This window comes from Oryctolagus cuniculus, chromosome 3 (assembly GCF_051225735.1).
Source record: "Oryctolagus cuniculus isolate XC-2025 breed Fujian yellow rabbit chromosome 3, ASM5122573v1, whole genome shotgun sequence".
NCBI classification, from domain to species: domain Eukaryota; kingdom Metazoa; phylum Chordata; class Mammalia; order Lagomorpha; family Leporidae; genus Oryctolagus; species Oryctolagus cuniculus.
This window is the reverse complement of record NC_142869.1, coordinates 72,361,993-72,375,384: the sequence shown is the minus strand read 5'-3', so window position 1 is coordinate 72,375,384 and position 13,392 is coordinate 72,361,993. Positions and strand designations below refer to the sequence as shown.

The following is a 13,392-nucleotide window of genomic DNA, read 5'->3' as shown; positions in this document are numbered from 1 at the left end:
GCATACCTTGGAAGTATTCACTGAAGTCATGAAGCCATTTGTCTATCTTAGCCTGGAGACTACTGGCTCCAGCTTGGTTCAACTTCATGACCTTTTCCAGCTTTGCCATTTTTAATATAGTAATTACCTTGTTTGTCACTTGTTTACACAGGCAAGTTCTGTAACTGATAATATATATGCCTGAAGAACCAAGCGCTTGGCAAATAATAAGCACAATTCACGTGATAATATGAGCCAAATTACAGGAACATAAACATTGATGGGTTAATATTATAAGCATCAGTGAACTCAGAAATTCACTAGCTATTGGAATAACAAAACAAAGATGCATTCCAAAAATACAACCAAAAATTAGCATAGGCCTAGTTACTGTTGGTATATTCCACCTGCATAGATATGCCTATAGGTTGATCAGTGATATACTGTGGTGTCTTGGCTGTGTAGTTTTTTGTTTCCAGGTAAATTGTGCCATAATTTGAGATTAGGCATTCAATATCATGCAAGTTTCATTAATCACCCAGTGTTTCCCACTGATTTTAAAGGCTGTCATTTTTCATTGAGAGAGATGCTTTAGCTTATATTCAGCCATTCTCTCTTGTGTTGCTGGCTCAGCCCCTTGATGTAGATTGTTTGCATTTGTCTATCCTACTTGTATCTTGCAGCTTCACATAAAAATGATTGCGTAGTTTTGGAAGATCAGAAGCTGGGAAAATAGGAAGGCAGGCTTGATGAAAATCGAAAACTGATGATTATAACATAACTACCTAGAGATCAATTCCTTCTTTGTAATTAATGCAACAATTTGTAGGATAATTTATCTATCTTTATTAGAAAGTAAATGACATATACGGATATGCTACTCATTTAAAGAGCATACATTGATCAATTGTTGGCTTACTATTGAATAATGATAAGTCAAATTGTGACTCCCTTCTGAATTTTAATATATGAAAATAGCTGTAAGGAGAAGGGTGTGTGTGATTATTTCCTGCATTAAAATATCAAGTTTTCATCAGTGTTTAATTTAGAAAATTTCAATCTTCAATACCAAGCATAATTGAAAATTGAGCCTCTTAGAGGACACAATGGGAAGCAATTACTCACCTTATGAGTTTTATTCAAATATCACAACATTGTGTAAAAAGCTTTGTGTTGTCGTGATTACTAATAATTATCTGATTCTGTTTAATAAAAGTGAGTTAATTTTGCCAGTGATTCACAAAGTCTAAACTGTAATATATAAATGAGGTCCCTGTAAAAGGAAGAGAAAAGAGACTTCCCTGAGATGTTGGATTTCCATGCTTGGTGCTGGAGTCAGCACCATGGTCAGAGCACGCATGAAGGTTTGTCTTCAGGCAGAAAAAGAGAAGGGGGCAAAAGAGCGGTGAGCTGTAGGGCTCAAAAGAGTCTAGAAACTGTTCAGCCCACTTTCTAATTTCACATGGAAGCAGGCAGTTGAGAGAGTTGACTTAACCCAGTGTCCTCCAGCTCTCAGGTTGAGGCCTGAGTGGGACTCCCATACCTTCTGATTCTCCTGCTTCTCATGTGCTCTTTCGGTGGTTGCAGGAATTAGGAAATTGAGGAACTTTTATCTCCGTGTGTCTAGATTCTCCCTCCTTTGACAAAAGTGGTGTTCTTGAGCCATATAATTTACCATTACAAGTTTTTGTCTGCCTTGAAAGTGCTTGAACTTCATATTTTCTGCAATGTCCTCAAATGATAGGATATAATTTTTAATGTACTCATTCATGTAAAATATATTTCCTGTGGCCCTTTCTAGACAGATTACTGGCAGTTACTCTTTGGATATGGGTATATATATTATATACTCATATATATATATGGAAATAAACTGTACTTAATATGATTGGATTCATGATTCATATAATGGGACCTATCACTTGTAGGTTTTAAAATACAGCACAAGGCATGGTGATGACATTTTTTAAAGAAATCAACCCACAAAAAAGTCAAACCTAGAGTTCTCAGTGTCTTTCAAACAGTTCCTTTTCACCTTTTTCTTATATAATAAAAAAAACTTTTGTCATTTTTATTTAAAATTTTTTTTATTTTTGTTTTATTTAAAAAAAAACAAAGAGACATAGAGAGATCTCCCACCCACTGGCTCACACCCCAAATGCCTGCAGTTGCACGGGCTGGGCCACATGAAAGTCTAGGACCCAAAACTCTTATTTAAATCTCCCATGAGGGTGGCAGGGACACAAGTACTTGAACCATTATTTGCTGCCTCCCAGGGAATGCATTAGCAGAAGCGTGGGATATATGATTTCTTTGAAATGTCCTCAGGAAGAAAATTTTTAAGTAAATCTTAACTCAAGGTAAATTCATTTCAAAAGATTTGTTGACTTGTGAAAATCTTGCGGGCCTTTTAGGCTCTGTTGTCCCAATGGTCAACTCTATTCTCTTCCACGAGGATTCTCTTAACTTTATCTTAACTTTCTGTATTGCCACCACAACAATAGGAGTCTTCCCCTACTCCACCTGTTGAAACTCTATGGCTTTTGAATTCTCAGTACCAATTTTAGCTTTTGTCTGGGAAAGTTGGGGCGGGGGATGCATCAAATTGAGTATCAGATGTTATTGATGCAATAGTACACATGCCGAATGTTGCTTGCTTGGTAAATATTTTTGAAAGGACTCATTTCTTTTTTTTTTTTTAATTTTTGACAGGCAGAGTGGACAGTGAGAGAGAGAGACAGAAAGAAAGGTCTTCCTTTGCCGTTGATTCACCCTCCAATGGCCGCCGCGGCCAGTGCGCTGCGGCCGGCGCACTGCGCTGATCCGATGACAGGAGCCAGGTGCTTCTCCTGGTCTCCCATGGGGTGCAGGACCCAAGCACTTGGGCCATCCTCCACTGCACTCCCTGGCCACAGCAGAGAGCTGGCCTGGAAGAGGGGCAACCGGGACAGAATCCGGCGCCCCGACCGGGACTAGAACCCGGTGTGCCGGCGCCGCAAGGCGGAGGATTAGCCTAGTGAGCCACGGCGCCGGCCGAAAGGACTCATTTCTTGAGAACCAGGGCTCTTCCTGATCTGTGTGTCTGTTGCTTTATGCGCCTTCACTGGTCAGGATGAAGGCTAAGCTGGGGTAGTATTGTGGCAAAGAGACCGGCAGCACAGTGGCTTTAAGGATAAAGAAGTTTATTTATTTCTACCTAGTGTAGTGGCAGCTGTGTGGCCTAGGGCAGTACGTCAGCTCTGCTCCCTTGATCTTGGGTCCTTTTCCTGTTGTTGATTTGCCATCCTTGAAGCACTGGTCCTCGGCCTTTTTTGTTTTCAGGACCCTTTTACTCCTGTTACAATGTATAGTGTCTTTAAAAAATGTTTATTCACTTTTGTTTTATTTAAAGGCAGAGTGAGAGTGAAAGCATGAGAGAAAGAAAGAGAAATCTTCCATCTGCTAGTTTACTCCCCCCAAATGCCCACAACAACTAGAGTGGGCCATGTTGAAGCCAAGAATCAGAAACTTCATCCGGGTTTCCTAGATGCCCTGGCAGGGATTCAAGTACTTGAGCCATTACCTAGTACTTCCAAGAATGTGCACTGTAAAAAGCTGGATGGGAAACAGAGGCAGGACTCAATCCCAGGCACTCAGATATAGACACAGGTATCCCAAGCAGCAACTGAGCCCACTGCATCACAGTGCCCTCCTCTGTATTGTTTTTTTTTTTTTTTTTTTTTTTTTTTTTGAACAGGCAGAGTGGACAGTGAGAGAGAGAGACAGAGAGAAAGGTCTTCCTTTGCCGTTGGTTCACCCTCCAATGGCTGCCACAGCCGGCGCGCTGTGGCCAGCGCACCGCGCTGATCTGATGGCAGGAGCCAGGAACTTATCCTGGTCTCCCCTGGGGTGCAGGGCCCAAGTACTTGGGCCATCCTCCGCTGCACTTTCCTGGCCACAGCAGAGAGCTGGCCTGGAAGAGGGGCAACCGGGACAGAATCCGGTGCCCTGACTGGGACTAGAACCCAGTGTGCCGGCGCCGCAAGGTGGAGGATTAGCCTATTGAGCCGCAGCGCCAGCCTTGTATTGAGTTTTAAGGAGCTTTTCTTTATTTTGTTGATATTACATTGGAAATTACAGATGAGGAATTTTTAAAACAGTGAAAATTTATTTAAAAATAACAATAAATCCTTTATTTGGAGACATAAATGACATTTTTAAAAAATTATTCATTTATTTGAAAGAGTTACACAGAGCGAAGAGAGGTAGAGAGAGAGAGAGGTCTTCCATCTGCTGGTTCACTCCCCAGTTGGCCACAACAGGTGGAGCTGTGCTGATCTGAAGCCAGGATCCAGGAGCTTCTTCCAGGTCTCCCATGCGGGTACAGGGGCCCAAGGTCTTGGGCCACCTTCTGCTGCTTTCCCAGACCATAGCAGAGAGCTGGATCAGAAGTGGAGCAGCCGGGACTCGAAACTGTGCCCGTATGGGATGCTGACACTGCAGGCAGTGGCTTTACCTGCTGTGCCACAGCGCCGGCCCCCATAAATGACATTTGAAGAAAAGCAGCTACATCTTCTAAAACAAACAACAAAAATAGAGATTTTTATAATTTGCCTCAATATGTGATTTCGTAGAGGAAATCTAGATTCTGTTTCCAATTTCTACATTCGTTCTGTTATAATGGTTTAGTTGGCATATACTAAGAAAATACGGAATTATAAGACATGTGGTTGGGTAAAGCAGAAGTGTCTTAAGAATATTTTTAGAAAACTGTAAGTGCTTCTTTGGTACTGTAGCAAAATTCACCAAGTGGTCATTTCATTGCTGACAGTGAACTTTTTGTGCACAGTTGATATTGACATCTGTTGATCTTTTTCTCTGAATGGATTTTTCACCCATGCATGATTTTTTAATATCACACAGTGGTCGTTTGGAAATTGCTGTTCACAGAATTGTGCAGATCTTAAAATATGTACATTTGCCATTTTGGAGTATCAAAAACATGCCTGACCTTGATGTTCTTGTGAGACTCCTCAAAACCTTTTTAATTTTGGGAAGATGTTAGTCTCATAGGAGTCTGAACACATTTCCTAAAATACTACTGTTCACACAGAAAGCTTGAATTTTATCATTGTAACAAAGACTGTCATTTGATTTTCTTGAGGTGACAGGTTCACTTTGTTCATTTTCAAGAATATGTTTACAAATACTCAGTTCAGAATAACCCTGCCTTGTCAATTGTACTTCCATGTAAAAATGATAATCCACAAAAAAGTGCCTCGCTCAGCCTGCCATGCAAGCCGGAGTCCCTGGAGACACGCTCTGCAGGTAGCTCTGCCCCTGACATGCTGTGTGTACTCTCCCCATTTCATTTTGCAGAGATACTCAAAGGTAGAGGTGAATGAACGTTAGGATTTTTACTGATTCATCCAGGATGGTTCCAGGTGAGGCTTTTTCTTCCTAACTGTGACTGTGTCTGATGGTGACCAATACAATGGCACATCCAGTATAGTTCAGTGCCACTATCTTGTTTCCTGCTCATGGGCCAGTGGTTTTATATACAATCGCTGGTATAGCACATAACATTATAGTGAAAAAGATGAATGTCTGTTATGCTGCAGTTAGTTCTGACCTCTCGTCCCCTGGGGGTGTGCGAGTGGCACTTTGCCATCTGCTGCCTGAGGCACCCTGGCAGAGTCCAGCTACATCCCTGACCCCTGCGGTTGCTGCTGGCTGGCCAGGGGGAGAGGAGGTGCAGGAGGCACATTCTCTTCCAGCCACAAAGAGGCTGAGGAGCATTGTCCATCCGGACGGTCAGCCCCTCCTGTAAGTCTCTTAGCCCGGAACAAGGGAAAAATAAGATTGTGATTCACAGCTAAGAAGCCTTTGTGAGAAAAGTAGGTGGCCAAGTTTCACTCACATTTTATTTGTGGCTTTTTTTCCCATACGTGTCCTCCACCTCCATGAGACAGGTCCTCTCTTTCCTATATTGAACATTTAGTCAGAAGCAGAGACAAACATAGTAATTAATTGTAATCATTATAACTAACATCACTATGAATGTTATAAATATTATAATTAATGAACTGACTCTTAGAATTCTGTTAACATTTTTCTCTCTTCGCTGAATAAATGGTCAGTGTGGGAATGAGACAGCCTTTCATATATGACCATTAAATTTTCATTACGCACCCTTCATTCCTGGTACGTACTTGTAGGCTTTAAGAGTTTGTGTGGCAGGCCAGCGCCGCGGCTCACTAGGCTAATCCTCTGCCTTGCGGCGCCGGCACACCGGGTTCTAGTCCCGGTCGGGGCGCCGGATTCTGTCCCAGTTGCCCCTCTTCCAGGCCAGCTCTCTGCTGTGGCCAGGGAGTGCAGTGGAGGATGGCCCAGGTGCTTGGGCCCTGCACCCCATGGGAGACCAGGAGAAGCACCTGGCTCCTGCCATTGGATCAGCGCGGTGCGCCAGCTGTGGCGGCCATTGGAGGGTGAACCAACGGCAAAGGAAGACCTTTCTCTCTGTCTCTCTCTCTCACTGTCCACTCTGCCTGTCAAAAAAAAAAAAAAAAAAAAAAAAGAGTTTGTGCGGCTCCACTGTTGCTCGTGACCCAAGACTCTTTAGACAGAGGTTTTGTATTTGTTGCTAATTGGAACAACAATCTGCAACCCAACTTCTTTGAGTTTTTACAGAATGAAAAATAAAGAGCCTGTATCAATCCAGATGCATCATGGGATCCTTAAAAGAATTCTCTCACTGGGAAAGCAGTGGAGGATGGACCAAGTGCTCGGGCCCCTGACACTGATGTGGGAGACCTGGAAGAAGCTCCTGGCTCCTGGCTCTGGCCTGGCCCTTGAGGCCATCTGGGGAGTGACCAGTGGGTGGACCATTAATAGTTCTCTCTCTCTTCTCTTTCCCCTTCTTCTTCTCATTCTGTAACTGTGACTTTCAAATAAATACATACATCTTTAAAACAAATTCTCCGTCTTTTTCTCATCTGACCATGGCTTTCACTGTTTCTTTCGCTTCTCCTTTCACATGACAAAACCATATCTAACCCCTAGAAGGCAGTTATTTGATTTGAGACTGTTGTGCATGGAGATGAATGACCTGCTCACACAGCTGGGACGTGGGCGAGAGAAACTTGCCTCTGGGTTCACTGCCACCACAGGATGTCTGTTCATAGTGCTTGTGAAGTTTCTGTGAGGTTTACCGTAACATCTCACACAGCAGTGCCGAAACCATGAGTGAGTCTGGTACTGTGCCCGGCATCAGGAAGATGCCCAGTGAGCGTTCGTTTACTTTTCTTCTCTCGCCACTTTCTCCCAACCCACATTGCTCTTATTGATGAGCAATTTCCTATAACCTGCAGCCTTCCCTATGCTTGCTTCGAAGTCTCTTGAAAAAGCTGGCACTTGACTGGGAAAATCAATACCATACAAGTACGTGAAACTGCAGAGAAGCACTTTTTAAGCAGTGAGAACTGATGTATGGATTATTATTAAATTTTCAAAGAGGCTAGAGTTCTGTGAAGAGGAAGATCCACAAAAATCTGCCAGAAACAATTTCTGGAGGCAGAAAATCAACAAATAGAGCCCGAAAGATTGAGCAAGAGCAGAGAGGCAGAGATGGGATGTCAGACAAGTGCCTTGTAGGGATGGCGGAAGGAAAGGATGGAGGCACACAGCAGGAGCTTGGCCTGGGGAGAGCGGGGATGCCGATTGGGAAGGATGGCTTAATATCGTCTGGTCACCAGCCAGCAGGAGGCTGCAAAGTCAATCGGTGTTTCTCCCTCTTGGAAATGAGGAAGAGACTTTAAAGTTCTTTTTTTTTTCCTGAAGAATAACACACAAAAGGAGGGTGATTAGGAAAAATGATGCGGGAGATACAGCTTTGAAAGATGGGGAAGCACTTCCTCCCCTTCTACTGACCGCCTTCCACCCCTCCTCCTCTGTACAACTCCTTGGCACCTTAGTGGCGTCTTCCCCTCCAACCCCACCCTCAAAGACTTGGTTGCAGGTCATTTTATATGTCACTGCCCTGCATCTTGTGTTTGTTTAGACAATTACCTGTTTTGTAATTGTTTTGATTGCCCAGGAGATAGTTTGCCTATTGTGTTTTCATGCCTGTCAGGGCAGCTGATCCGTGGTACCCACTCAATAAATACTTGAAAGAGTGTGTGGATGAGGAAGCTATAATCCTATTAGCACAAAGAGATTAGGGCCTAAGTAAATTGGCTTAGAAGTACTAGAAAGGGGTTGAAGGGGTCTTAGATGGAGATATATTTATTTGGAAGACAGAATGATACACACAGGCAACACACACACACACACACAGAGAGAGAGAGAGAGAGAGAGAGAGAGAGAGAGAGAGAGAGAGAGAGAGAGAGAAACTTTCATTTAGTGGCTTAGTTCCCAAATGCCAGTATTGACTGGGGCAGGGCAGGGGCTACAGGCTGGAGCTGGGAATTCAGTACAGGTGTGACTCATGTGAGTGGCAGGAACCCAATTACTTGAGCCATCACTGCTGCCTTCCCAGGTCTAAATTGCAGGAAACTGGAGCTAGAGCCAGGAATTGAATCCAGGTACTCCAGTGTAGGATGCTGGCATCTTAGCTGCTAGGCTAAGCAACCACTCCAGTATAATTTAATACTGATATACAAACATAAGGGGAAAAAACAAATAATTATTGTATAGAGATAATCATTAATTAACTCTCTTGGTAAATATGCCATCAGGCTTTTTTGGTGGGTGTGTCTAAATATATACCCACCTAAAACATAATGCTGTGTACCCAGCTTATGATCTAACTTAAAACATGAATTGCCTATTACATCACCTTAGCTGTGGTGGACTGTTCCTTGCACCCTTGCCAGTGTCTCATGTGACATACGTGTGCTCTGCTTTCTCCAGAGCTGCAAGGGTCACCTAGAGACAGGAAGGTACAACTCAGAAGTAGGAGGCACCTGATCCTGCAGCCTTCAGCCAGTAGGCAGTGGGTGGGTAGATAAATGCCCCAGCCTCCTGGTCCTGTGCTGTGACAGTTACGAGATGCATGCTGTGTGGTTCTGCAGGGGCTCCCCAGCAGGACTGAGATGCAGTTGCCTACAGCAGTAATGAGCTCCTTCCTGAAAGCCATATTGGATGTTCTCATCCATCCCACTTTCTGCAAGGCAGCCTTATCTAAGTTTTCATCCTAAGATCTGCTTCCACCCTACATGGAGGATCTCTGCGAGACCTCAGAGGAAAGGAAGGGTCATCAAAGAAGGAGACACTCTTCTCTGAAGGGAGAGGAGAACATCCTCTTTGCTTATGGCCGTGTCCAAATAACAGCAAAGTCTATGGTCACAAAAGGCCTCCATAGCTCCGGCAGCTCTCGACAAGAGCCTTGGGTGATCACTGACGTCATAAAAAAGAGTGTTCATTGTTAAAAGGAACAGTAGTAGTCACTGTGCACTTGCTCCCCAGGTAGGACCTCTGCCCCTATTGAATTGCAATATGAGAATCGACTGCAAATTCTCTCTCCGAACTGTACTGTATATATTGTGTGTGGGCGTGGGGGCAAATTGTTGAACTCTATGATTAGCATAGAGATGTTATTCTATATATAAAGTCATACTAAAAATGAGCCATAATGAAGAAGGAGATGGGAGAGGGAATGGGAGGTGGGAAGGAAGCAGGGTGGAGGGCATGAGGGAAAGAACCACTTATTCCTAAAGTTGTATCTATGCAAAAATGCATTTATTAAATAAAAAAAAAGATCTGCTTCCAGAGAATGCCATGCTAATGGCAACTCTACACTTTTGAGCAGTTGGCTTTATTTCTGTGTGTTATTCTTACAAAAGGGATTGTCTTGTTTATCCATATACAAATGTCATTACGTGTGGGTCTAATGAAATAGTCTTTATAATTAGTACATAGGTCAAAAGTATGCATGTTTTACAGATATTTGATATGGATTACCAAGTTACTCTCTTCAGAAATGCATTCCAGTTTGCAGAGTGTTGGTTTCCCTACACCCACTGATGACATGTGGGCATCAACCTTTTTTAATACAGTCATGTACACCACATAGTGATGTTTCAGTCAGTGTCAGGCTGTATATTGACAGTGGTCCCTTAAGACCGAATTTCCTGGTGACATCACGGCCATCGTAATTTGTAAATACATTATATGATGTTTGCACAATGACAAGATCACCTGACAGATGACATGTGGATATCAACCTTTTTTTAATACAGTCTTGTACCCTTGGTCTTTGGCCGGGACAGCTCGATTGATTTGCTTACGTCCCCCACCCCAAGCTTGGGAAGCGTGCTCGTGCCCGCATTGCTAGGAATCTCAAGCTGTCCCTGCCAAAGACCAAGGCAAAGGCTAAACTGAGCCCCAAATCAAGGACAAGGTCAAGGCTCAAGCTCAGGCTCAAATCAAGGGCAAGGGTAAGGGTAAGGCCCAGGCCAAACCAAAACCAAGCCCAAGCCCAAGGCCTAGACCCAGGCCACAGTCCCAGTTCCAGCTCAGGCTCCTCCCAAAGATGCCCAGCCCCCATGAAGGCTCCCTAGTAACAGCCTGTGCCAGCCAATGCAACAGCAGAAGGACTGGTGTGACCCTGGGCCACTGTCTGCATGGGGCTAGTGTCCTCCTGTGCTGTTTGTACAAATAAACCAAGACAGGGTCCCTCGGGGGAAAAAAAAAAAAAAACAGAGTGTGTGGAGCCCCTCAACTGAGCAGAGGCAGGGAGCATTTTGGACACTGGCTGAAAGGTTTAGGAAGGCATGGAAATGTCACTCACTCTGTCTTTTCTTTGTTTCTGTGATCAGATCCTCAGTGAGAGGATCCATCCCCAAGGATCTCCTTCTCCTTATGCATACTTGGCAGATCTGCAAATTACTTTCTAAATTGATTGCAGAATGTGTGGAGGTCATGCTAGCCCACCCAGGGCAAGAAGACCAGCGTCCTTTTAAAAGCCTGATCAAGGTGAAAGGCTGCTGTCTTTACATGAGGCCACAGGGTCAAGTCCAAATTACATTTCCATTTTGCTAGAGCTTTCAAAGCTAATGCAGATGCCATGGGCCCCTAGGGAGGGGATGGCAGCCTGCCTCGTGAATTTATAGCCACAGATCCGCCGGGCCAGGAGAGGGCACCTCCTGCACTCTGGAGAGTGTTCTCAGCTGCTCCCCTCTGACCAGCTGCATCTTCTGGCTGGGAGACTGAACAAGAGGCTTTCTTCTTTTCACCCCAAACACAGTTTATTTATAAATTCTCCAAACTCAAAAACAGGAAATGCTGCTTTATAATCAAGTTACCTTACAATGTGATTTAAAACTATAGATTATTTCAAATTGACTTGACATATTAATTTACTTAAATTACACAGTTAAACATTCCTTAAAAGGAGTTGAAATGTTTGTATAACTTTATTAATACAAATCTTAAGCATTTAAAAAATATACATGAAAGAAATAAGCAAAAATGTTGAGGGATGACTGAGCTTTAAAAATCAAAATAAGGTGACAGTAGGGTGACAGTTCTCACTTGGCAGGGTGGAATATGCTAAGCATTCACAGAAAAGAACTCTTTTTTCCCCCTCCCCAGACTTAACTTTTTTTTAAGATTTTTTTTTAAACTCAGAGTTACAGAGAGAGGAAAGACAGAGAGATCTGCCATCTACTGGTTCATAACCCAGATGGCCACAAAGGCCAGTGCTGGTCAAAGCAGGAACCAGAAGCTTCATCCAGATTGCCCATGTAGGTGGCAAGGGCCCAGACACTTGGGCCATCTTCAACTGCTTTTCTCAAGCCATTAGCAGGGAGTTGCATAGGAAGTCAGGACACAAACCAGAGCCCATAGGGAATGCCAGTGTTGCAGTCAGAGGCCTCACCCACTATGCCAAACAATGCCAGCCCCTATAGACTTTTTGAAAATATTTTCTCTGTCTGTTTGAAAGCCAGACAAGAGCTCCAGTCTCCTGGATCACCCCCCAAATACCTGCAACAGCCAGGGTGGGGCTAGACTGAAGCCAGAAGCCCAGAGCTCAGTCCAAATTCCCACATGAGTGGCAGGGCCCCAAGTACTTCAGCCATCACCTGCTGCCTCCCAGGGAGTGCAGTAGCAGGAAGCTGAAATTGGGAACAGGCACTTTGATATGGGACACAGGCACTCAAAACAGGGTCACCAAATGCCTGCCCCTATGGACTTACTTTTATTTTCCTATTTTAACTTTAACTTTTAATTAGTTTTTAAACAGATTCAATGTGCTTTGTAGACACAATTCTACACTTGATCTTAGCCAAAAGGCCGAGAAGCGATTGTAGATACAATTCTAAGAACATGATAGTATTCCTTACCTCAGGAAAAATATCATGTAGCAGTAAGGGTGAGCAAGTGGTACTCTTTCCAATATATGGAAAGATTTTTCTTATGTTCCTTAAAGTAAATTCTCAATATAGGTATAAAGTCTTAAATATAGCTTAATAAGTGTATTTTCTAGAGAAGGCATGGTGAAAGTAGTTTCAGAGTAGTTGAGAGATCTTTCTGATATTTTTAAACATAATCCATGTATCCACATAGTTGGGACTCATAACCATATAGAGGACAGGGTTTCTCTTAGTCTGTCTTCCTTACCTGTTAATTATACCAGTGGAGCTGTGTGAAAGTCAGGTGGGAATTTTGATGGGAATAACAAAAGAAGAAATTTTTCCTCTAAGATGCTGACTTCAGTTAAAGACCCACACAGCTTTCACATCTTTGATGAGGTTTTACAATGTGTTTAATACTTTCTATGATTCATGTTCTTTTGTTACATCAAAATAGTTATTAATTCAAAGAAATTACTATTCATTCAGCTTCAGATACCTATTGATTTTCTTTTTTTAAAAAAAAAGTATATAGGGATGTGTATTTATATTTCTATGTCACCACTTAACATGATCCTAGCTAACCCAATATCCTTTTCTCTGGTCTTTTCTGCAGTATCTGTGCTCTCTTTAGACTTCCATTGACATGATTATTCCAGACAGCAGAGTAAAATGATCACACCTGATCTATCTGTTCATAATTAAATCACCACAGTACAACTGATAAAAGAAGCATATAAAAGAACAGATTTATTGGCACTTAAAGAACCTCTCTATTCTCCTCTTACAGCAAAACAAAACAAAGAATATTTGACATGCAAGTCTTCTGTATATGGTCAAAATGTAAATGGAGGCTACCGGTGACCTCTGGCAGAGCTTCTGGCCTCCATCACAGTGCTGGGGTTGGGTTTGCTTAGGGTAAGAAAAGCCACAGAGGCCTCCGCTAGGACTCTGTCATTGATGGATGCACTTGGCTACTGCATTGTCTCGAATGATGTGTCTGGGAACAGATGTATCTCACATAATGAAAAAACCCATGTACCCTGTGATTTAGATTGAGAATGTTAGAAGTAATTTTTCA

At 43.1% G+C, this 13,392-nt stretch overlaps 1 protein-coding gene and 1 pseudogene across 5 annotated transcripts in view; one reads left to right on the top strand and one right to left on the bottom strand.

Annotated features, from left to right (window-relative positions):
• Positions 1 to 13,392, top strand: part of CERS6 (ceramide synthase 6) — a 338,155-nt gene that overhangs the window by 225,882 nt on the left and 98,881 nt on the right. The gene's annotated exons all lie outside the window — the stretch shown is intronic.
• On the bottom strand, positions 12,094 to 12,264 carry LOC149127391 (U2 spliceosomal RNA; annotated as a pseudogene).